This window comes from Cricetulus griseus, assembly GCF_003668045.3.
Source record: "Cricetulus griseus strain 17A/GY chromosome 1 unlocalized genomic scaffold, alternate assembly CriGri-PICRH-1.0 chr1_0, whole genome shotgun sequence".
Classification (NCBI taxonomy): Eukaryota; Metazoa; Chordata; class Mammalia; order Rodentia; family Cricetidae; genus Cricetulus; species Cricetulus griseus.
The window spans coordinates 243,334,661-243,359,398 of NW_023276806.1; the positions used below are offsets into that span (position 1 = coordinate 243,334,661).

At 38.4% G+C, this 24,738-nt stretch overlaps 1 protein-coding gene across 14 annotated transcripts in view; it reads left to right on the forward strand.

The window, feature by feature from the left end:
• The window catches only part of Marchf1 (membrane associated ring-CH-type finger 1), a 630,089-nt gene that overhangs the window by 460,849 nt on the left and 144,502 nt on the right, over positions 1 to 24,738 (forward strand). The window lies entirely within an intron of this gene.

Here is a 24,738-nt window from a genome sequence, read left to right on the forward strand (position 1 = left end):
ACTCCCTAGGCTGACTTTAAGTCCAATCCAGGAAACAGAGTCAGGAAATTATTATGAATCTGTACAAATATTCTAGAATTTTTCCTAGTTTGAAAACACTGATGTACCATTATTTAAAATGGGATGTGCAGATATGGTGCCTGGGAAGTAAAATACAATTTATGGCCATTTTTTCCAAATGGGACCCTAGTTTTTCAAGACACTGTCAGGAGCAAGATGGATTTGCATGAGGGCAAATTCCTTTTCAGGACCTTTCACTGACCAGGGACCTTCCACATTCCCAGCCTTAACCCGGTATTAGTAATTTCCCAATAGTTTCTCATAGTGGCTCCAGAAATTAACAACAAACATTAGCCTTTATGCCAACTCCAGCTTCCCATTTACAGAAGCTCTACTTTATGCTTAATTTCCAGAAGCAAATGGCTGTGTTTCTGATTGAGAAGTAGGAGTTCCAGAATGTTGTCATTCTCTTCAGCTGGCTTCCTGAGGACAAACCTTATAGAAAGATAATGTATACACATGTACAGGGTGCTTCCAGAAGTGCATCCCCAACCTTGAACATACACATCCCTGCCAGATTCTCTGTAAGAAGGACCTCTGTGTTGCAATGCTATCAGCTATCTAGGATGACTGGATAGCATCCTTTGAAAGATGATCCAGAACACAAGACTCATATGCTTGCTTGCAAAACATTCAGGACTCAAAACTGATGTAGTTGGAGAGTAAGTGATACCCAGAGGCCTATGTGTTGCTGGCTTGATACTCTGAGAAATAATAGAACCATGGTGCAGTTGAGTGATTGGTAGAGCACTTGGGGAATACCCTTGAAGGGTGTTGCTGGTGAGGGCAATGCTCTCACTGTGCTGTGTTCCCCCACTTCCTGCCCCATAAGAAGTCTAAAAACAATAGAAGTTCCTAGTCATTGACTTCAGACTCAAAACTTGTGTTTCAGAAAAATCTTTCCTCTGGAAAACAGTATTGTCTCTGGTATTTGTTATAGTAATGAAAATATGATGGAATATCACTGACTGCTTTGAGTTACATTCAAAGTAGAAATCCTCCAGAGATATTTGAGAGGGAATGTGCCCTTCTGATTGACAACACTTCAGAATGTGGGATAGTCAAGTCTCTGCTCCGTTGTTTCCTGAGGCAATCACCTAAACTCCCTAAGACACTTACTCCCCCATTACAGAGATAGTCACCTGAAGGATTTCTTCATTTGGTTTTATATTAACAAATCATCTTCTAGATGCCTGTCATCCAAGTCTCATAGGAGAAAGCCCAGCCAGAGTCATTAAATAGTGGCATCTTTCTGAACAGATTAATTTTGAGCAAGTAACAATTTAGAAGCTAGTCAAGGGGCTGGCATCTCTGTTACCACACTAAGTAATCACAATCTAGGAACTCAAATATATCTTCTTCCAAACTGATGCTTGAAAAAATGCAATGTGTTTACAATTTTCAGATTTTTTTCATTTTTTTATTTGAATTAAAAACAAGATTGTTTTATGTGTCAATCCCAGTTCCCTCTCCCTCCCCTACCACCTCCCCCACCTAAAACCCTACCTATCATATACCCTTTCTGCTCCCCCAGGGAGGGTGAGGCCTTCCATAGGGTGTCATCAGAGTCTGTCATATTCTTTAGGATAGGGCCTAGGCTCATGTGTCTTGGCTCAGGGAGTATCCCTGTATGTGGATTGAGCTCCCAAAGTCCATACCTATGCTAGGATAAGTACTGAACTACTACAAGAGGAGATCTTGTCCAGTAGATTTCAGAGGTTTCCTCAATGAAACCCATGTACCTGGGGTCTGGATCAGTCCCATACTGGCATCCCACCTATCAGTCTGGGGAGCAAGAGTTCCCTCTTGTTCAGGTCAGCTGTTTCTGTGGGTTTCAGCAGCCTGGTCTGGACCCCTATGCCCATCACTCGTTCTTCTCTGAAACTGGATTTCAGTTCAGTTCAGTGATTAGTTGTGGGTGTCCTCCTTACCTCTCCTTTTATCCCCTTCTCATTCTCCTAGCTCCCTCCCCCCTCCCAATTTGCTCAGGAGATCTTGTCCCAGGTTTTATAAAGACATAAAATCACAAGTCTCACTCCCCATCTCTGCCTTCTTAAGGATTTCCCTGACATTTGGAGAGTAATAAAAATCTTTTTTCTGATACCTTAGTTGTAGCACAGAAAAGTTTGATACCAAACCCTGGTATATTTCCATGAATATAAATCTCTTAGCCCATTGCAATTCTCCTTGTATTTGAGTCAAAATGATAACCAACGGTGATAAATTCATTACTGGGTCCTTACTACTCTTATGAATTACTAGATGATAAACTCTTCAGTAACCCTGAGGACTCCTGAGTATGAAATGACAAAACCTATAAATATTTGAATTCTTTAATTTTCACATGTCAGAGAAGAAAATGCCAAAACTGGAACAAAACTTTTATCCTTTAAGATTGTTAAAATGATTTTATGTGAAACTATTGTAATTGTGAAGGGTATGTGAATCAGCATAATGGAGTCATAGAGAACATGGATAGTGAAGCATATGTTTGTTAATAATGGTTATTAAAAGTCCTTTATGGCCTTATCTATAAAGAGAGAAAGATCAGCAACAGGTGTATCTTGGTAAGGATCTTGAAAATGGGTAAGCAATGTGTAAGTATCCTCTACTCTCGTCATGGAGGTCCAAATATTTAGACCTCAATGGCAGCATTAATAAAACACCTAGGAATCTCTCATTGGGCAAATGGACTTGAGACTGTAATGTTAATGTATGCACTTTTTATAGTTGAGCTGGAATAAATCAGACAGTGATAAGAATAAGATAGATATTTAAAATACTGTATATTCCTGTTAGCTTAAATGTTTTATATTCAACAATAATAAAATCTTTTAGGAAAGAATTATAATAAATCATACTAGCTGTCTTCCTTCCCTTTTGTTTGTGGTAAACTCCATCGGTTGTTACAGGGCTGTTTCCTGATGTTGTAAGAACACCTTCCAGGACAGGATAACAAAACATTCCCTCTGTCCTTAGGTCTGCGCTCCTCCCTGGGTCTTCCCATTCCTTACTGAACAAACAGACCTTCCAATCAACAGTTCTTACTGTTTCTCTTGTTCTATGCTGGAATAGTGAAGCAATAAAAAATATATACTGAATCTTCAGTGAGCTCAAAGGACAGAATTGAGAAAAAATGTATGATACTACTGTGTGCATATAAGCATAGAGCATAGAATATGTGTACAATATATGTGCACACATAGAATATACACAATGTACATACTCTGTATATATATATATATATATATATATATATATATATATATATCTTATGTGATATATATATATATCACATAAGATATGTGCTCTACAACAGCATGTGCCCCAAAGAGTTAACAGGTCTGAGAGCCCAAAAGCCTACTGGAAAGTTTGGATGCTGTTAGCATCTGAGAACTTGGACTTCAGAGGTAAAGTGCAGCCCTACTAATGGATTTCACCAGTTCACTTGAACTGCAAAGCATGGGGCTTCTCCTAAGCACATTCTTTCTTTCATGGAGCCTGAACTACTTGCATGAGTGAGGCAGATGAATGACCAGAGGACCACCCCACTAAAACTCTAGACCACCAGTCTATAGTGAGTTTCCCTGGTAGATAAAACTGCAAGATGCCATTATCACCTCTGTTTTAGAGATGAAATATTTCCTGGGGAACTGTGTGCTGCTCTTGCTGGTAATTCCTATGAACTTGAGCCCATGTGCATTTTCTCTGCTTATTTTCTTTTGAATCTTTCACCGTAATAAATCAAAGCTGGGATATGATGGCATTCTCAACCCTGAGAACCCTTAGACCCCAAACAGTGAGCATGACCAAGGGGACCCCAAACACATTGTCCTGAAAAGGAGTGCAGAGGCTATGAGGGGTAGTAAAGATAATCTTTGTTTAAAGTCAGAGGGGGTTTCCCACAACAGTGGTGTATAACCAAGGACTTAAGTGTAAGGTGTGATCAAGCTGTTAGGAGAGAAGTTTAAGGGAATGGAAGTACATGACTTGGAAAGGGAGGAATTAGATTATAAAAGAGGGGACATGAAATAGCCAAGGAGTTATTATGAAAACACTTTAAATGATAGATATATTCTCTTTAGTCTGGCTGTACATGTGCCATTTAGCTTGGAAAATAGAGTCCAGCAATGCTCTCAAGCCTCTCTTCTGTCTCAGTGAATACAGATGAATGAGAACATTGCATTTGTCACTTTAGAATTACACAATATAAACATGGTATTCCTGATGTGAATAAGTCTGAGGCATCATAAATGCTGAATTGTTAGTGAACATAAAAATCACAGATTTAGTTTTTAATCTCCGAATAAATTGTTCTGACAATTAACCTCAAAATAAACCTCTGAATTGTTCCATATCGATTACAGTTTCAGATTTCTGGTTATTCCACTATTCATATAAGCTTATGGTTTTTGTTTGCCTTAATATTAGTTAGACTATACCTTTTTTCTTATTTTATATTTGTTTTTATAGAGTCACTTTATATATCTCAGGCTGGCCTTGACTTCTGTATTTCTTGAAGTGCTAGGATTATAGACATGTGTCACCACAACATTTTGCATGTTTTTTTCTTAATGTTTCTTGTTGTAGTAAGGACAGTATGCTTTGGATATAATAAAGTTGATCCAAGACCTATAGATAATTCATATTGGTTTAAAGCAATGTAGAAGATATTGTTGAAAAATCTTGTGTGAAGAGAGCAGCCTTCACTTTTATTACATATATTTATTTTTGAATTTTAATACATTATTAGTTCTCATTGCTTCACACACGTGACTCGCAAGTTTCAAAAGATTAAAATGCAGCCAAATCCCATCTTTCTTTCACTTTTTCTATAATAGGGGATCATTATATTCAGCCAGCAGCAATATGTGCTTCACAAAAAAATCCTCTCAAAAGCGACTGTCACAGAGAAAGAAACTTAGTTCTGTTCAAGTTCACAAAATTGTTCTACTGAATAAAGTCTTTAGTTTTCGGTTCGTGCATGAAGCAGTTCATAAAACTGAATTCATTTATGAAAAGAAATTCAAAAGTGACTACCTTAACAAAATGATACTTCAGTGAGTTTTCATAATTTCTTAGTATATCCCACAGACTATATTGACTTGACAGGTTTCATCTAAATTTTTCATTTGGTTTCTGCCTGGAAATATCTTCTATAAGGTTATCATGAAAATGTTATATCGCTATAAAAGTGTTTTTTTTTTAAGTTTTCTCTTGTATGAATACCCCAGCTCGTCTCACAATAAAAGGAGATGAATAATGTAGTCAAAACAATTTCTTCAACTAATATCTTTGGGGATGTGCTGTGCACAATGTCAAACTAAGAGGGATCACAGCATTTTAAATGAGTGTTAACTTTTCATCAAATTCATGCTTCACTTGACTTCTGGAAAGCTTTATCGCTCCATATTTTGTCAGATTTGCCTTTAAGACTCCAAAGTATTTCCTAGCAAGGTCAAGCTGAACATGTTCCCAATGTGTAAAATATACTGGAAATGCCTTCAGCTGAACCCAAGCCAAGCATTTGCATTTCTGAGAAAGTGTTTCGTATTCTGATTTACTAAGAAATCCTTATGGGTTTGCTAATACAAGGGACCGATAAATCAGCTATGCCCTCAAACAGCATACCTTTAGAGCATAATCTGGGTGCATTGATGAAGTGAAGGATGATATAATATTGAGAAATATTTTGAACTAAATGGAGGATATTCATAGATCCTCAGTCTCAAGTTCTCTTGAGACCAAATCTGATTGAGTGGATATAAATTCAGTTGAATTGGTAGAAGTGATGAAGACTATTAAGAAAATCTGAAGCTTCTTAGGCCTGAGACTTTTTCTTTATTACTCTTTGTGTGGGCTCATCTAATGCCATGGGTTTGTAAGTCAATAACTCTCTGACCTGTTAACCCAAAGTTTCAACCATAAAATCTGAATTCATATATCCTACTTCTTTAAAAAATCGCATAGATGTATAATAATAGGAAGAAGCATTCAGGCAGGTTGCCCTAATAAGATCCTGAGATAAAGATTTTACAGTGATTTTCTTAGCAAGTAGGAATGGGAGAAACCATTGCTGCAATGACAGAAGCAGAATGGGAAAGGAGAAGTCAAGAGAAGGTGCCTTGCTCATATGTGGGAATGGTAATATAAAATGCATGTAGCTTTATCCTTCTGGAGGCCATGGAGCAAGGCTTTCATCTTTTACTGGCCATTTATTGGCTCAAGGGCCTACAGAGACAGGAAGACTGCTCAAGTGCATGTAGACACTCTTCTAATGCATGTAAATGACCCAAAAGCCACAAGTTCCTGAAGAGAATGACACTTGTAAAGTTTTAGGAGTGGAACTACACAGAAACTGGGACTAGAGAGGATTTCATTGTAATGCTGACATTATCTTCTATGGTCTATCTTCTGCATGCATGTGGTCCATATTTACGAATCCCTCCTGTTTTGTGTACTTGGAGATGATGGTTGGTTATGGTCTGAAGGAAAAAAAAAAAAGATGGGATGGTAGCGTGAACTTTTGCTATTGTAAATGTCAAGCCAAAACCAATTCATCCTTTTCTCTGAACCCCCCTTCCAAAGTCTCTTTCTTGGAAAAATGTTTCTAACTTCCTTTCCTTGTGACTCTGACCTTGACAGTAGCTAAAATCATCCAGTGGATGATTGGGTATAAAAAAATGTTTGGTAGATACAAACACTCCTCCTCATCACAGGCCAGTTCTATTCTTAATGAATTACTGTGCTTCATACCAGAAAATGTAACCTGGTTTGAGGAAAAGATTCAGTCATGTGGCCCATTGGTGTCCACATTCTGCTTCTTGTTTTTCCTAGAATCCAGTAGCATGTCAAGGTTTCTTTATGAGCAATGTCCTCTACAGACAGGAGACGGACCTGCAGTGTCCCTATTTGTACTTTTGAATAAGAAAGTACAAATGACTAGAAAGAAGAGTTAAAGAAATAAAGAGCAAGTAGCAAGTAACATAAAACAGCTGAGAGACATAAAAGCATCATCAATTCAGGGGCTCACCATGTGTGACAGAAGTGACTAGAGAGGTCTGATTGAGAGAAGAAACAGAATTAATAGCCTCAAATTAGAGTTTACAAATATCCAGCAGAAATGCCTGGAAGCCAGTCACATTGGAGTTCATGACTCAGGCGGTACTCGGTGCAGGTGATTTTGCAGCCTTGCTGGGCTTGAACTTCTGCCTTTGCAGTCCTACTACAGGCATTTGTATGCCTCTGCTGGAAATGATATACTTTTTATTGTATATAGACAGAACCTTTTAAAACTCTTAGTTGTTTGTGCCTTTTCTGTCTGCCTGTTATAGGGACAGGGCGCCAGCCTGTCACCTTTTGGCAGAAATACTTGGATCTGGAAATCTACCCTGCTTCCAGAGACAGTTTCTCTGTCAGTTTAATGGTATGTGACAGTTAAGCATGATACTATACATTGAAAATGGCAAAGAGAATTCTGATAAAATCTGATGAAATGTGCTACCTCTATCTATAACATCAAAAATTCCCTTCAGTTATCCATTTGCATACTTAGTTTATTTGCTTTTCCATTTTCTAAAGAGAACACTTTATTGGGATAGGGCAGACATGATAGAGATCCAGCTGTGTATTGTGAAAGATAAATTAAAACACAGGTAGCAACTGTACATTTTTGAAGGTTGACATCAAACCTGCATTTCATTTTTATTTATCATTGTGCTCTGGGAACATGAAATTCATCATTTATTATTGGGCTGACATCAATGCAGCTTGCATTATGGCTGAAAACACTGAAGAACCTCTTCTCATTAAAACTTCAGTCTTCTGAGTCACCTGATACAGGAATCTGTGGATTATTCTAAGTGGGTCTTGTTCTGCCTTCAACAATCTGATTCCTGCCAAGCATTCTGGGCCGTTTCTAACAGTAGGATAAAGTCTGGTCTTCACTCAGGAAGGCATGCACTAGCATGCACAAGGGCATAGGGTTCCTAAAAAACATGCGTTTGGACTGCCTTTGAACATATGTAGTCTTTTTTCTTCCTGCCCTATGGAATGAACACGTGATAAATATTCAGAGTATTAGCTATTCCTGCTCAGTGGATCTGGTAAGACATGGTGCCATCAATGTAATGGACTACTCCTGTGTTTGAAATTGTCAGGCCATTGAGGTCACCCCTAATCTGTATTTTGACATGTTCATAAGCCAAGGCCATGAATTTATATTGATATCTGTGCCACGTGAATGCAAGCCTCTTTGGATCCTCATTAATGATGAATGTTGTAAATAACATGTCACAAATCTCTGACCTCCTGTCACATGCCAGATCAAGCATTCATCTTCTCTAAGACACATAGCACACACACCATAGCACTCTATTGGGACCTGCTGTCATTTGTCTGATAGACCATGATTCTGTAGATAGCAAAAACATGAGGTTGGATAATGGTGTGATAAAATCATTGACATTGCATCTTTTTTGAAAAATAAAAAGTGTATTCTTAATGTTTTTGTCCATGTACATATGTCCTATCACACATGAGAAGGCCAAAGGACAGTTCACCTTTATATTTATTGTAAGAATTAAGTTCGTGTCATCAGGCTTGCTCAGCAAACACCTTAACCTGATAATCTATTCTGCAGATTCGATCTGTGGTTTTATCTCTGTGTCTAACACAGCAGTGAAAATGATCATTTTCAAACATAAGTTAGGCAGAATCTTGCCACTGTTTAGAATCACCAACATTTTGCGTATACCTCAGAATAAGAATAAATCCTTGTCAGGCATAGTGGCATATGCCTTTAATCCTGGCACAAAGGAGGCAGAGACAGGTGCCTTAAAATCGCTATGATTTCAAGGACAACCTTGTCTACATAGTGACAATGTATGGAGTTTTAGGACATCCAGAGCCATACACTAAGACCCTGCCTTGAAATAAATAAATACATAAACAAACAAACCCTTACATTGACCAAGAAGTCATAATCTGGCACAGCACTCTCACCCTAACTGTGTTTCTTATTCTCTTATTGTTGCTCAGTTCCAGGCATACTGACGTCCTGCTGCTCCTCAAACAGGATTATTTACTTCAGGGAACATGTGCTCTGCACTGCTACTTCCCTTGAAAATCATCATTGTTCTGGGGATGTATAACAATGGTAGAGTGATGGCTAAGCATGCCCAGGATGACGGAGCTATTCTTATATTCTTAGTGCTGTTCCCAGTACAAGGCGGGGTGGGGGGAGATGCCTTTCTCACTCTTTTTCCATTTCTCTTCAAATCTCACCTCAGTAAAAAAATAACCCATTTCCTTCACTTTCTCTTCCCTTTTAATTAATGTATTAATTTTTCTTTATTCTTGAAATTGTCATACATATTTACAATGAAACATGATGAATAGACCCATTTCTTCCTTTTTTGCTTTTTTCGTGTACCCCACGACATGGTTCCCTCCCAACTCCCTGGAAACTCACACAGCAGAAAGAAGAGATCGAGTGACTGATGATAGAGAGGGGCATCTAGAATTTAAACTTCCCGGCTTCCCATGGATGTCACACTTCTGCTGTTATTTTAGAGAAGGGTAGTCTGGTCTAGACCCTTAAACCTACAGCCACCCTGCTTTTATGTCCCAAGTGCTGCCATCATGAGTGTGTACCCCAAATCCAAATAACCATTTTTCCTTGAAAATCTTACAATCTTTCCACCCCCTCTTCTGAAACTCCATAACATTGTATTTTATTGGCTCTTAGGACATAATTTCTTTCTTCATTCATTGCTGCTTCTTCAGTGTGTAGAAAAATTTTAAGTAGGACAGATTTGATAAATATGTGTTAAGTGAATGTATAGAAACTGTTGAATTATAATACATGTATCCTTATTATGGAACTTACGGACTCAGAGCAAGTACTATGTCCATGCCAACTATGACCTAATGCAGCTTAATTTCACACAAAGCTACAGAGAAGTTCTGGCATATAAACTATACCAAATGGCAATCACATATTGAAGAAAGAGGGCAGTGCCTGCATCTCTGTCAAGCATATACTCACCTGCTGACATAGAGAAGTATATGGATCCCTGGTTAAGAACATTTCTGTTCAGCCAGAGGCAAGAGCAAAAGGTCAAGATCATCAGCCAACATTTAGCACCCGATTGATGGGGCACTGATTCTAATAACAATATTGGAGTGAGGGGTCGTCACTGGACCACTACAATTTACTTGTGTATAATATTATATTTTATTTCACCTCAACAGAGTTTCACCAGGCTGTACTTCTGGGAAACTTATAAGAGGAAGATACACTGATGAAATGCAGCCTTTGTTTCTGTTTTTAATTCAGAAGTCATAACATATGTAATCTTACTTACCCATATGCTTCCTATATTTTTTAGCTTTTGCTAGGACCTCTGCTGCTCTAATTGGTGTCCCTGGGGATCTGGATAGCACCCCTCAGCAGACTACCATTACTGTATTTGATTATTTATAGCCATAAAATTGCAAGGAAAAGTTTCTCTAGTATATCTTAGAAGGAGCAACATATTTCTCCCTGTTATTATAAGCAGAACTTCCTCCCACTATCAGCCACTAATACCTTCTGAGGACCCAGAGATCTTCTGGTCTAGTAATACAAGACAAGTCCTGCCTAACATCATCTCATGCTCAGGGACTCAGAAGCTGTGACAGTAATTTACAATGCTAGGACTTACATACTACAACTTGCCAGGTGCTGCCTGCTTGACAGTGCAATTATAAAGCCTTAGAAATGTGAGGCAGCATCAGAGCTATCACCCAGAAGACAGCCCATGAAAGGGAGTCTAAGTCTCATAGAACACAGCATATTTCATACCAACATGCATAAGATAGAGCTTTGCTTCTTGGAGATCCATAGTTTTGTCCAAAAATTAACAGGTAACAGAGGCATTTTCCTAGTCATGATCATTTCCAGTGTTCTACTTGAATAATGTGTGTTTACTATAGGTATCTCTTAGGGTTCTGTACGTTTGTAAATTAAGGTCCATAGAAGGAATACAACCAATATGAGACACAGTAGAGAGTTCTAGTATTGGAAGCTGTGACTATAATTTGTTGATTTTGAGGTCTTTTTATCAGAACATCAGTAAGTGAAGTTATTCATTACCATTCAAGTTAGCTAATATAGGCTTGCTGAGTTGTTTCAGAGGTTCTGTGTTCTATTATGGTAAATGACAGATATATCAGGGTGTGAAATACATTCTTGTCTTCAGTAGAATGGTTTTAGAGCTATGTATGCATCTTTTTAAAACATTACAAATGTATTTGGTTTTAAAAACCTCTCTAATAACTAGAAGACTTGGAAATTCTTTTCAATGTATTTTATGTGTGCTACATTGGATAGCTAGTTGTGGAAGGAAAATTCATTTTTAAAGCATGAAAATTTTCTCATGCTTTTAAAGGTCTGTTTCCAACCCATGCATTAGCTTTTGTGACTAAATCCTTGAACAGGATACTCACAAAAAGTTAGCATCAATAACATTGTGTCTCTCATAACATCATAGTAGATAGGTAGATAGGTAGATGAGTAGTCTTTTAAACTGTTTAATCCATTGCATTCTGTCATCACTCTGAACAGTCCCTAAAAAATGAGGTTCCTCAGGGAAGTCTAGGACCAAAATAACTTTACTTAAAAATAGAGCATGTTTTCAAGAAGCTCTGTGTTTGCATGAATGAAGTATCGAAATGAGGATGCAGGTTAGCTCAGGTGTCAAACCCAGCGAGCCATGGAATTAGTACTGACATTTCATCTAGTCTTACATTCAGAGTACTAGAGGCTCACATCTCTTGGTGCACTGTCCAGCCAGGCAGAGGTTCCCAAAGAACTCAGAAATTAGGCTATGTCAATCACTCTTTGAGAATACACAAGGAAAACAAAAATAAAGCCAACATATTAAAAGAATAGGCATAGCAGTGGCAACCTTGACATTATAAACTGGACCACCCCAACTTAAACTCTTCAACAGTATGTTTTCTTTCATTTCCTCGTTCCCACTATGATGTATGTTGGTATGCGTGAAGTTGAATTAAGGATATTATTGGTTTTGTTTCTTTTGTTTTTGTGCTTAGGGTATAATTCAAAGCTTTGCACATGCTAGGCAAGCACTTTACCTGTAAGCTGTACCACCTGGCCCAATAGTGTGTTTTTAAACTACCCATCCTTTCCAGTGATGTCAGTAGTTCTTACAGGTGATACAGAAAGTAATTCTGAGAGCCTTGGTCCCTTTAGGTCCAGGGACAAAAGATTTACTTTAGAAAACAGATGAGAAAATGTTCTGTATAGCTGACTCTCAGTAGGAATTTCTTGCTATTAATTCTAGACCATTGCTGTCTGGGTGGCAGCCATTAGCCACAGGTGGCTAGTTAAATTTAAATTAATTGCAATTATATAAGATTTGCAACTAAGTTCAGTTATACCGAACTAACTGATTATGAATTATCCCTACTGAGTTAATGACAGCTCTGATTGCTGTAGTTTTAGTGGGTGTGGCATGTATGATGTGGGAAGTTGTTTTCCAGACTTAATCAGAAAGCTAAAGTTGGTTAGTGTTTGGTTTCCTTTGTAACCCTGAAAAGCAAATGAATAACCTATAAGTTTTTGGTGTCAGGGCTGGAAATCATCCCTCAACAATCTGTTAGACTAACCATCTGTTAGACTATGCAAAGAAAAACCAATAAGTAAACATGAAGGCTTGCTTTCCTTTCCATCTGAAACAATTTATTTTAAATGAGAATTATTTCCTTGGATTCATTTTTAATTTTGTAAATATACACGTGCTTCAGTGTAATGAATTTCTGGGGTGGCACGAAAACATATGCAATGCCAAACTATATATAAATTGGTGGTGTTCTGGGATTGTGGGAGATTGGTAAGTGAAGACTGTACTCACAGGAAGAAGACTGGGCACTACTTCTTGGTGCCCTCAGTCACTTTACCTCTTTTTGGATTTCATCAACTAAAAACACAATATAAGAAAAGGGGATCTGAATGTATTCTTTTCTTTTGAACATCCTCAAAGTCAATTGAAATGTTCCTTAAGTTCATGTTGTCTAACATGATACTTTCATGGTTACATCCTATAATTTTATGTTAGGAAGGATTTCCAGTCTAATGACTCTAGGCTTCATGCAGATCCTAACCTGTAGAGACACTCAAAATGATGAGAACATTATGTTCAAATGCTCAAAGTAAATTTGAGAAGCATTGGGCTTCTAAAAACCCAAAGAACTTAAAGCTTTAATGCTCCTAATCCTTTGCTTCTGAACAAAAGAAACAAAGGTGTTGCCATCAGCCCTTCTTGCTGCTTCTCTCCCTTACTTTTGTTTCTTAAATTCTAAGATAGCGGCTGGTTTCTTTTATATTTTATCAGACTTGTTCTGGGTTTTCCTTTTCTTTTTCCGTTAGTAACAACTGAGTCCTTCTATTTGGCTTCTTCTAGGTACATATACTTGGTAACTTGCTATTATCTAACATCATTTCCTGTTTATGTCCTTCATCTTCTCTATGTTTGAGTTCTTTCCATTGATCCTACAGTGGATTATGGCAGCTGTGTTGTTAATGTAATTAATGTGTAGAGTTGATTTGGATTGACTAGGCCAAATAAATCCACTTTGAGATAAACTACCCAATTTGGCTGTCTTTGTTGATCAGATTAACTGGATAATTGTCAAATCTCTATCTCACTAATTACTGCAGAGACACATTACGTATTCCCTCATTCAATTCTCATTTCATTAAAATTTACCACCAAGGCTGTGTAAATGGATGCTGACACATAAATAGACCAGTTTAAAATGAAATTCAATAGCCATGTGCATTGTTTAACTTCTCATCTTTCTATCGAAGTACGAAAATTTTTATTAATATATTTTCTTGCTTACATGAGGGCAAAGATGAACATGAGGGATTGTATGTTTATCCTATCCAAAACCCATGATGTCAATGCCTCCTCTCACAATTCAGCAACATTCAGAGGCTCACTGACTTTCTGTTTCAACGTGAAAATAGTGACTGATGATGTATGACATGCTGCAATATATCAGATGTTTTGCTGGGTGAAGTTAAGATTGTCACTGTAAAGATCTTGGTGTACATGATATGTGCTTGGTGAGAATACGGCTTCTTACCTTTGAGAATTCACACTGATTTTGAAGGCTTTGATAAATAATCCATTAGTAAAAGTAGACCTCCAGGGTTCCTTTGATTCGACAAACCTTGGTATTTCCATTATTTCAGGATAATTTTATTTAAAGTAAGAAGCAACCAATAAAATTACTTTCCTTGATATCTCTTTTATAATAAATAGCCCAGACAAAAATACATTTGCTGAAACTCTAATCACAAGTTGAAGATCAACAATCCAAGTCCTGAAAAAAGAGTTTTTCAGTTTGGATTGTGTTTCAGTAAAACCGTTTGCTTTTGCAAAAACTACTTGTTCTGAGAACACATAGAGCAAAATAACCAAATAAAATGTTTAAAGTACAATTATTGAATAATGACAAATAGTTCTTTTAATTGTTATATTTGTATGTTTTGTACAGTTAATTGTGATATTATGGCATGCTAATTTTGTACATAATATAAACATTGTGGAAGAGCATTTTCTTATAAGTTGAGTCTTCACTATTTTTCTTAATAGAAAGATGCAACAACAATAATATTAGCACTTATTGAGCAAGTACCAACTTTAATAACTTACCCAGGATATCAGTCATTTTGTAGTATTCAGAAAGGTATTCAGAATGTAAGATTTAATGATTGTCTTGTGGTTTCTGTTGCTATGATAAAACAGCAAAACCAAAAGTAATATGGGGTTTGTTTCAGCTTACACTTCCATATCACAGTCCATTATCAGAGGAAGTCAGGCCAGAACCTAAAATAGGCAGGAACCTGAAGGCAGGAGCTGATGCAGAGGCCATGGAGGAACACTGTTTACTGGTTTGCTCCCATGCCTTGATCAGCCTGCTTTCTTATGGCACCCAGGACCAGTCCAGGGGTGGCACCACACACATCAATCATCAATCAGGAAAATGCACCACAGGCTTGTCCACAAGCCAATATAGTAAAACCATTTTCTCAGTTGAGGTTCTCTCTTTCAAAATGATTATAATTTGCATCAAGTTGCTATAAAACTATAGAGCACAAGGGTAGACTAGTTTGGTGAGTACATGTTCAGCACTTGAAGGATATGTGAAGAAAAAAACTAACAGTACCTAGGCCCCATTTTCCTTTCCCCTATCTTCTGCCTTCTGCACCACTCATTCTGCTATGAACCCAAATGAAGAAACAGAGTAACATATAATTTGTAGTTAAGCTCTTTTTAGCAGGTAGAAAATGATATATTTATGGTTGAAACATTAAAAAATTACATTTAAAATGTAATACTTGAAAGATATTTTATGCAAAAAAATCCCCTCTTATAAACATATTGCAGGACAGGACTTTAAAGATTTTTAACATTTATTTGTTTATTTACTTTTATACATGTGTGTGTGTACTTGTGTGAGGCTACAATAGTTTATTTGTACTCTTTGTGTGTCTGTTGCCCTCAGAAGACAAAGGATGTTGGAACACCTGGAACTGGAGTTACAGGCAGTTTTGAACACATGTAGCAAGTTCTCTTAAATACCCAGCCATCCTTGAACTCTTAAGTTTCTTAAAGGCAGTGGTGTCAAGTTTAAAAAGATACTTAATGTCAGTGATACTAGTAGGTCTTATACATTCATCATCACTAACCCTGACTGGCACATCTCTCTCTCTCTCTCTCTCTCTCTCTCTCTCTCTCTCTCTCTCTCTCTCTCTCTCTCTCTCTCTCTCTCTCTCTTTTTATGTTTTTTTTGTCTTATATATACATACATACCTGCTTCTATCTTTTTATGTGTTTTCTCACACACAGATTCTCTCTCTCACACACAGATTTTCTCTTACACACTCACACACAGGTTCTCTCACACACATTGTCACACCTCTCTCTCTCNTGTGTGTGTGTGTGTGTGTGTGTGTGTGTGTGTTCATGCATTTATGTATACACATTCCCATGTGGGAAGGTGAAAACATATGTTCATGTGTGTAGACACTGAGGGCTAATATTGGGACTCTTCCCCTGAACACTTTTTTAACTGTATTCCTTGAGTCAGAGTCTCTCAATAAATCCCAGGACTTCTACATGGCTAGTCTCACTAGCCTGCTTACTCCAGGAAACTTGTCTCTACCTTCCCAAACTGGAATTGCAGAAGGCAGCCACACTCATTTGGCATTTACCTGGGACCTGTGGATACCAGATCCATCTCCTCGCTTTCAGAGAAAGTATTTCTAACAGCTGAACCATCTCCTCATCCCCTGACAGTAACCTTTGCAGCCATGATTTAGAGATTTGACATAAGAAAACCAAACAGGGGAGTTTAGGACAGTTGGCCCTAAATTCCAAAACAAACTAATGACAGAACCTGGCTACTTAACTCTGCATGCATGTCCATAGTTAACTTGTCTGAGGGCTGGAATTTCAAACCTCTTGGGCTTTTTCCCAGTGTGACACTCAGAAGTGTAGATATCCATGGAAGTTGTTATGTAAATTGAAATAAGCCAGCCACAGTCAGATAAATACCACATGATCTCACTTATGTGTGGACTCTTCAAATGCTGATCTCAGAAATTTCCAGAGTTGTGGTGATTAAGTTAGAATCAGAGGAGAATGGGAAAAAGAAGGGCAAGGGAGACCTGATCAGTGGGAAATGAATTAACTTTTTGGCAGTATAGGCCAAAAAGTTAAAGTATGCACAGTAAGATGATGTCTTAGCTAGGGTTTCTATTGCTGTGACGAGATACAATGACTACAGCAACTCTTATAAGTGAAAATATTTAATTTGGGTCTAGGTTAGAGGATCAGAGGTTTAGTCCATTATTGTCTTGATAAGAAGCATGGCAGCATATAGCAAACATGGTGCTGGAGGGGTATCAGAGTCTGTGTACCACACTGGGCTTAGCTTGAGCATATGAGACCTCAAAGCTCGCCCCCACAGTGGCATACCTCCTCCAGCAATGCCATACCTCTTATTGACCCCAAGCTCCATAACAAACTAGGACAGAACCTGGCTATTTAACTCTGCATGCACTTCAGTAATTACTTGATGGAGAGCTGAAATATCAATTCACCCCACAGGGCCACTTCCTATTGGCCAAACATTCAAACACATGAGTCTATGGGGTCTTATTGAAACCACCAAAAATAACAATGGATAATGATAATGTATTGTCTAATTGAAGAGTTAGAAAAATACTTTAGGATGTTTTAACACCAAGAAAACCCAAAAAAACTTAAAAGAGATAAACATATATAACATGATTATAAGGTTATACATGTTCACATACATCCAAACATTACTTGGCATCCCCATGAATAATTATTTTATATGCTAAAAATGAGTTTCAGTTAAAATTTAAATTACAATGCCCATTAAACATTAAATATGATATTCCTTGATGATATCATTTAAAATATGACATAAAAGAATCTAAAAATAACTGGAGAAAGTATGTGTTTTTCTAAGAAAATATTTGGAAAGTTTATTTTGGTAGACAATAGAAAGCCATCTGAACTTCTTGAGAAGAAAAATTGCACAATGAAAAATGAAGCTTGGGAATGCTTGCCAGGGCCGGAGAGATGACTCTTACAAAGAATCTGAATTTAGTTGCCATAATCATAGAAGGAGACTCACAATCAACTTTAAGTCCAGCTCTGGGGGGATCCAACACCTGTGACAACTTCTGGTCCCTATACACACACACACACACACACACACACACACACACACACACACACACACACACACACACACACACACATTACATATATAGAAATGTACAGTACAGAATAGAGGAGCTAGTAGAAAATACAATATTCTCTGAGTCATCCCAGTGAACCCGATATGAGCCCTGAAGGCCTACAGTGATGCTGAGAATAGAAAAGAAGAAATACATAAAGAAAAGAAGCTTTTTGGTTAAAAATAGGAATGATAGTAAAGAAATACATGGGAAGCTTCCTAGCCTAGTCTAAGGGTAGTCCTCTCCCAGTGTGGCGTTGAGGTCCCAGGTGTAACTATTCAGGGACTTCTGTTCTGGGGTTTATCGATTTAGAGTTTTGAAGATTCTGACCATGAAAAAGCAACATTTTTAAACTGATAGTCATATCCCTTCTGGAAACCCTCCTTATACCCTACACCGGTAGTTATTCTGTACCCAGAGTTTTGCTTACAATGGGACACTGGCATTTGTACATCAATAAACAGACTTTGTTTCCTCCCCACTCCCTCTAAACTTCCCTGATCCATTTAAAGTAGCAGAAGTGTTACTCTGTAACATCTCAGTCTGGGTTACAGAAAGCAACACATCTTTTGCAAATTTTTGCCTTGTTCTTTTGCTCTTAAGACATATTCCTTGAGAGCCGCAACTGAGATGCTGTTTCTAGTTGCTGGCTGCCTCAGAGCACCTTGCAGGAGTTATCACATGGTTTCCACAGAGAGAGTTGGGAGAGATGCTTGAGCTCCAGCTGTTCTGATCACCACTGTTAGTCTTTCCAGCCCTGTCCACCTGAGTGCACCTCCATGTGGGTCTTGCCCATAGCCCTTGAGTCTGGTTAGCTGGCACCAAATGGAACCAAGGGATCTGTCCCTGCTAAGCCCTGTTCAGATTGTAAATTCATTAATAGAATAAATGTCATCATGTTAAACCACTGAGTCTGAAGATCATATGGCACTTGGCTATCATAAACAAAGCTGTACAAGACCTGGGGAGAAGGCTCAACTGGTAACATGATGTCACATAAGCATGAGGAGTTAAATCTAACCCGCTGCACCAACGTAAAAAGCTGAGCATGGTGGTGTGCACCAATAGTCCTTGCACCAGGGAAACAGAGACAAGCAATTTTCTGGAGCTCACTGGCTGGCAGCAGAGTCAAATAGTGTGTTCTAAGCCAAGTAGGCAACCATGCCTCAAAAAAAACAAGGTGATGGGCTCCTTAGAGAAGGTAGCTGAAACTGACCTCTGTGTATAGGCTCTCATTCCCTCCCTCACACTCACTCACTTTTCTATAACACATACATGAAGATTTTCAAATGAGACTATATTGTCATATTAGAAAAAATGATTTTTTTATTTAAGCAAGAAACATAAGTGCTTCTTCTTCATCAGTAAAAATGAAATCCTTTTCCAACTAATTTTCTCTCTTCACTCCATGTGAGTGCCTAGATTATTAGACATGTTAAATATTCCCACCAGACAGACAGACAGCAATCTGGATGGCTTCCAATATTTACATTGAACAAGGAAAAAAAACACCACTCATTCAGTATACTGAACTTCCATCTGTCATTAAATTGTGGCACTGCACTGATTTGTTACAGCAGAGCAAGTAGCTGCTACTTGGTGGACAGTTATCTTACTGTCCTAAATTGTCATATCTGTGATGGGATGACATGAACGGCACTCCTTGAGTACCGTACAGAATCTGCACACCTGTCTATGACTGTTGTGCAAACTCTTCTTGACAGAAATGGAAAGAAGCATTCTTCCAAATTCATACTGTCCTGCTTCTCTTTCATAATACATGTGCCTTTGTTTAGGCTTCAGATATTGAATTCATGGAGGTCACAAAACTGGTTTAGGGGAGGAATCTTTTAGTAAATGCTATATAGATGTGAAGACAGCCCTTTAAAGCATAAGCATGTTGTTTTCGCATTCCTGAAAGCAATTCAGAAACACAGTATTCCCACTGAACATCTGGTTATCAATTTTCTAAGTGTTCCATATTTATTGAGCACTTAGTATGTGAATGCATATATGTGCCCCATGTAATTGTCACACATTGTGCCAGGCCACTGAGAAATGCAATGAAAATGTATAGACTAAAGAATCTAAACCAGTAACTCATTGCAATGAACATGTATAAGCAAAGCTGATTGGACAAAAGGGTATACTATCTAACACATCACAACTCCCAGTGCCACCAGGATGAATGAAGAGATGCTGGAGTTTCAGGAAAGATGAAGTGAAGAGGTTATGTGGTTGTTTTGCTTTTGTCTTTGTTTTTCCTCTCTTTGTTTGCTTGGTTTGAGGATTTTTAATTTTTGCAACAGAGGAATAAGGAGGAACTGAGAGATGAGCAGAGTTGGCGTACATGATGTAAAATTCCCAAAGTTTCAATAAACAAACTATGTTAATTTTTTTTAAAGTCATTTATAGATTCATAAAATCAGGGAGATGTGGAAGTTCTAAAGAGATGATATAATAGGGAGAAAATGTGTCAATAAAAGTTAAGAAGTTTAAAAACAGCACCAAGGAACATCCCTAGTCTCACAGAGAAAGGATACAAGGAACAATAGAAGAACTTGGAAAGAGGTTAGAAGAATATTCAGGAGCTTTTGAAGCCACCAAATACCAAAGCAAGTGTTTCAGAAAGATCTGGTGCTCTGGAGAATTGGGGAAGTGTTGGTACTGAATTTTTTTTATTTTATGTGCTTCAGGAAAAGGGTTCTCAGCTGTATAATAGAACATAAAAAATAATAGAATATTATAAAGAAAGGAGATAAAATTGTGAAATCCAAAAATCACTTTTTGAATAAGTTAAATACAAACTAATGGTGAAAGGCAGAGGAAGATAGGGAGAGAGAAAAGAGGAAAGAAAGAGGAGGGAAAAGAGGAAGGAAGGAAGGAAGGAAGAAAGGAAGGAAGGAAGGGGGGAGGGAGGGAGGGGGAGGGAGGGAGGGAGGAAGGAAGGAAGGAAGGAAGGAAGGAAGGAAGGAAAGAAGGAAGGAAGGGAAAGGAAGGGGAAATGGATGGTGACAAAGAAGATGGGAGGAAGGACATGTGCAAATCTAGAAGACCAGAGGAAGCAAGAAGAGAGAAATGTTTGGGAGCAGCTGTTAACTAGGAGCCTGTGTAGGAGACTTTTTTTTAGCTAGGAGCATGTTTGGGAATGGCTGTTAGCTAGGAACAAAAAAAAAGCATTGATAAAACTGACTAATACAGAAATAAGAACTAATTATTAGTAGGAAAAAAGTCATGCAAGCCTTGAACCAAACTAGGAACTAGAAAACTAAAACTTTACCATGTTTAACACCGAGGTTCTGTTCCACATGGTCCTGCAGCCATTTAGTCCCAAATAGACACACAGAGGCTTGCATTAATTATAAACTGTGTGTCTGATGGCTCTGGCTTCTTGCTGGCTAGCTCTCTCTTAATTATTAACCCATTTCTGTTAATTTAAGTATTTCCACGTGGACTTGGCTTACTGGAGAATCCCCAATGGCCTACTTTCCTGGTAGCTACATGGCGTCTGCCTGGTGACTTCCTCTTCCTAGCATTTTCCTAGTCTGGTATCCCCAACTATACCGCCTGCCTGGATACTGGCCAATCAATGTTTTATTAAACCAATAAGAGAAACATATATTCACAGCATACAGAAGGACATTCCCCCATTACCATGTAAGCTACAGAGAACATTTAAAGATGAAAGCAGAAAAGTAATATAGAAAGGACTGAGTTTTCTTAGGAGCACTGTAGCCAATTTGGTCACAGAAAAGACAAATAAACCAAAGAGTTACAAGGTAATGTCAGCTGGCCATTGAGCATCACAAGTGTGTAAGTGGCAGGGATAAACAGGTGTTATAGTTTTTACAGGTAAAACAGGTACAGCTTAAGAACTCTCGGAGCTCAATAAGAGAGAATTAAACAAAGTAAATGTTCAGGTTTTGGGGGTCAGTATCAGAATGATATGTGGGTCCCTGGGCTGCCATTTACACTGAGACGCAGAAACAGAGGACCATGAGGCTCCATATGTTCTGCTGTTTTCTCAGTAGCAGCAGGCTCTTTGCAGACTTGCCTGAGATCCAGGAAAACTTGATCCTAGTACTCTATATGCTCAGAGACTTTCAACTGGGGAAGAAAATGGGATATCTTCATATCAAGCAAAGTGATTCTGAAAAATCCAAATGGTTCTCTGAAATTCAGGACATGAGTTTAAAACATAAGTCCCCGAAGTTCTTTTTCAGATTCTCCCAGAGCTCTGTGGTGGACAGGAAGCAGTTCAATTCTCTTCCCTAGTTATTTGGGTACAGCAAGAGGCAAGCACTAAGCCTCATGATTTGAGGTACCACTGAGGACTATGGCATACAGTTCCTTGCACAAATCACACACAGTCATGACAGTTGCAAGTCCAGTTTGTTAGTATACACTAACATTTTGTGAGAAATGGGGACAGCTATGTAAATTGATGTTTAGTTTTTGAGTCATGTTTCTACCATGTAGGGCTCGTCTACAGTGAGGGCCTGCCTTATCACCAAGTGTAAAGTTAAAACTCACAGTGGTTGTCTGGCTGAATGAAGAGTCCAATAAATAAAACTGAATATATGGATAAACATTAAGGCAAAAAACCTAAATTTCATTAAACTTTTATAATTCCAAGAATACTAGCTCACCCTCCAAATATAGAAAAATGCAAGGTGTATTTCTGTCAGCCTAAACTACATCCCAAAGAGACAGAGCCAATAAAGAGAGCAGTACTCACCACGCTGCTGTCAGACTTACTCCACATAACTCACACAAATAGCTTATTTTCTGCCAAGAAAAAGCTCTGGGACAGCAGAGGAGATATACTGAATGTTTATTCAGAAATTACCTAGTGTAAAACTTAAGACATTTGTTTTCTTAAAGGCGTCTGCCTGACATTTGAACTTCCTTATAAAATTGCATTAAATATGTATCAGCTTGGAGAGCCTACCAAAATAGAATAATGCATTTTCAATTTAGTCTGGGTTACACTTGACCTGTTTTAAAGTGCTCCTCTAATGAAATGGAAGCTATACCAAAATTAATTCTATGCAAGAGGCAGCACAGACTCTGTGTTATTTAATCATAATGTATACCATCCTCTTTGCCTGAGCATGGAAACAATACTGAGATGGAGATTGCTTTAATCTGGCATGCCTGATAACATTGTCATAATAATCAAAATGAAGTTCAAGTGCTTTTCTGACCTGAATATAACGCTCGTGTTTTACAATAAGAAATAAAGAAGGGCAGGGAACCAAAGAATTCCATCTGTGATCACTTGAGCCTGTAGTCACACTGATAATTCTGTATCAAGGGCAATTGAGAAGTCCGGAACCCAATCTTGTTCGTTACCGCCATGCTAGATGATGCACACAGATCCAAAGCACTATTCACCTGAATTAACTCATCATTGAGCTTCAACCCAGCAAGGCTGTTCAGGACTTTGCTTCTTACAGAAGGGGAAACTGAGGCCCAAAGATTTTTAGAGCAGCTCAGGTAGTAGTCACATATACAGCATTCCCAGAGTGTGTTTCATCGCTACACTGTGCAGGTGCATTCCGAAATATGCTGGAATGTGAAGGGTGTCTCACTGAACTGAAGCTGAGGATAGAGTCAGGATCTGGACCAGCCAGGTGCCACAGTGGGTAAAAATGCCATGCTGTCAATGCTGACAATATGAGTTCAATCCCCAGAACTCATAATGGAAAGAGAGAACTGAGAACTGTCCCCTCTCTGACCTTCATAAACACACTGTAGCATAAATACACACACACACACACACACACACACACACACACACACACACACACACACAAAGAGAAAGAGGGGGAGGAAGTGAGAGAGAGAGGGAGGGAGAGAGACAGTAAATAAATAAATATGCAATGTATTTTAGTTACAATGAAACATAAAGGCTTTTGCACTAGTGGGGCAGACAGCAGACAAGATTAGAAACAATGTAATATCACATCTCATTAAATATTAGTGAAGAAATAAAGTCATGTAACTGAGAAATACAGGAAATGGGCATCTTTTGCTTATTTGTTTGTTTGAATATAGCACACACTGGTGAAGCTTCTGACCCAGATTCTTGAGAAGAATCTTGAACAATTGCAGACTTAAGGTGTTTGCTGTAGACCAGGGAACTCTGAGTGTCTGGGCAGTCAACTCCAGCTCTTCTGCACAGTAACCTGTGGAGGGGCATTGGCTGAAGAGGTGACAGTATGTGAGGAAGAGAGAAGGAGAGCGAATCGTGAACCACGCAGAGACTGTACAACCTGCTGGATTTTATGCAGCAGCAGTGAGAAGCTGCAGAAACAAATCCAAGGGAAAATGGGTGGCCAGGTCTTTGGACTTTGCTCTGAGCTTTGCATAAGACCATCATTTCTGACAACTGTCAACTCAGGGATTTCTCTCTTGACATATGTGTTTTGATCCTGTTATAGTGCATATTTAGGATGCCATGCCCTCTTTTTTAATTTAATTTTTTTATTTACATCACATCCACAGTTCCCCTACCCTCCTCTCCTCCTATTCCCTCCTCCCACCTACTATCTGCACCACCCAATCTACTCCTCCCATGTCTGTTCAGACAGGGGCAGGCCTCCCATGACTATCAACAAAAGCATGGCATCTCAAGTTGCACTAACACTAAGCATCTCCACTTGTATTAACACTGAGCAAGGTGATCTAGTATGAGGAGTAGGCTCCCAAAAACCAGCTAAAGGCTTAGAGACAGCCCCTGCTCCCGTTGTTAGAGGAGTCCCATAAGTAGACCAAGCTATACATTTGTCACATATATGTAGAGGGTCTAGGTCACATGCAGT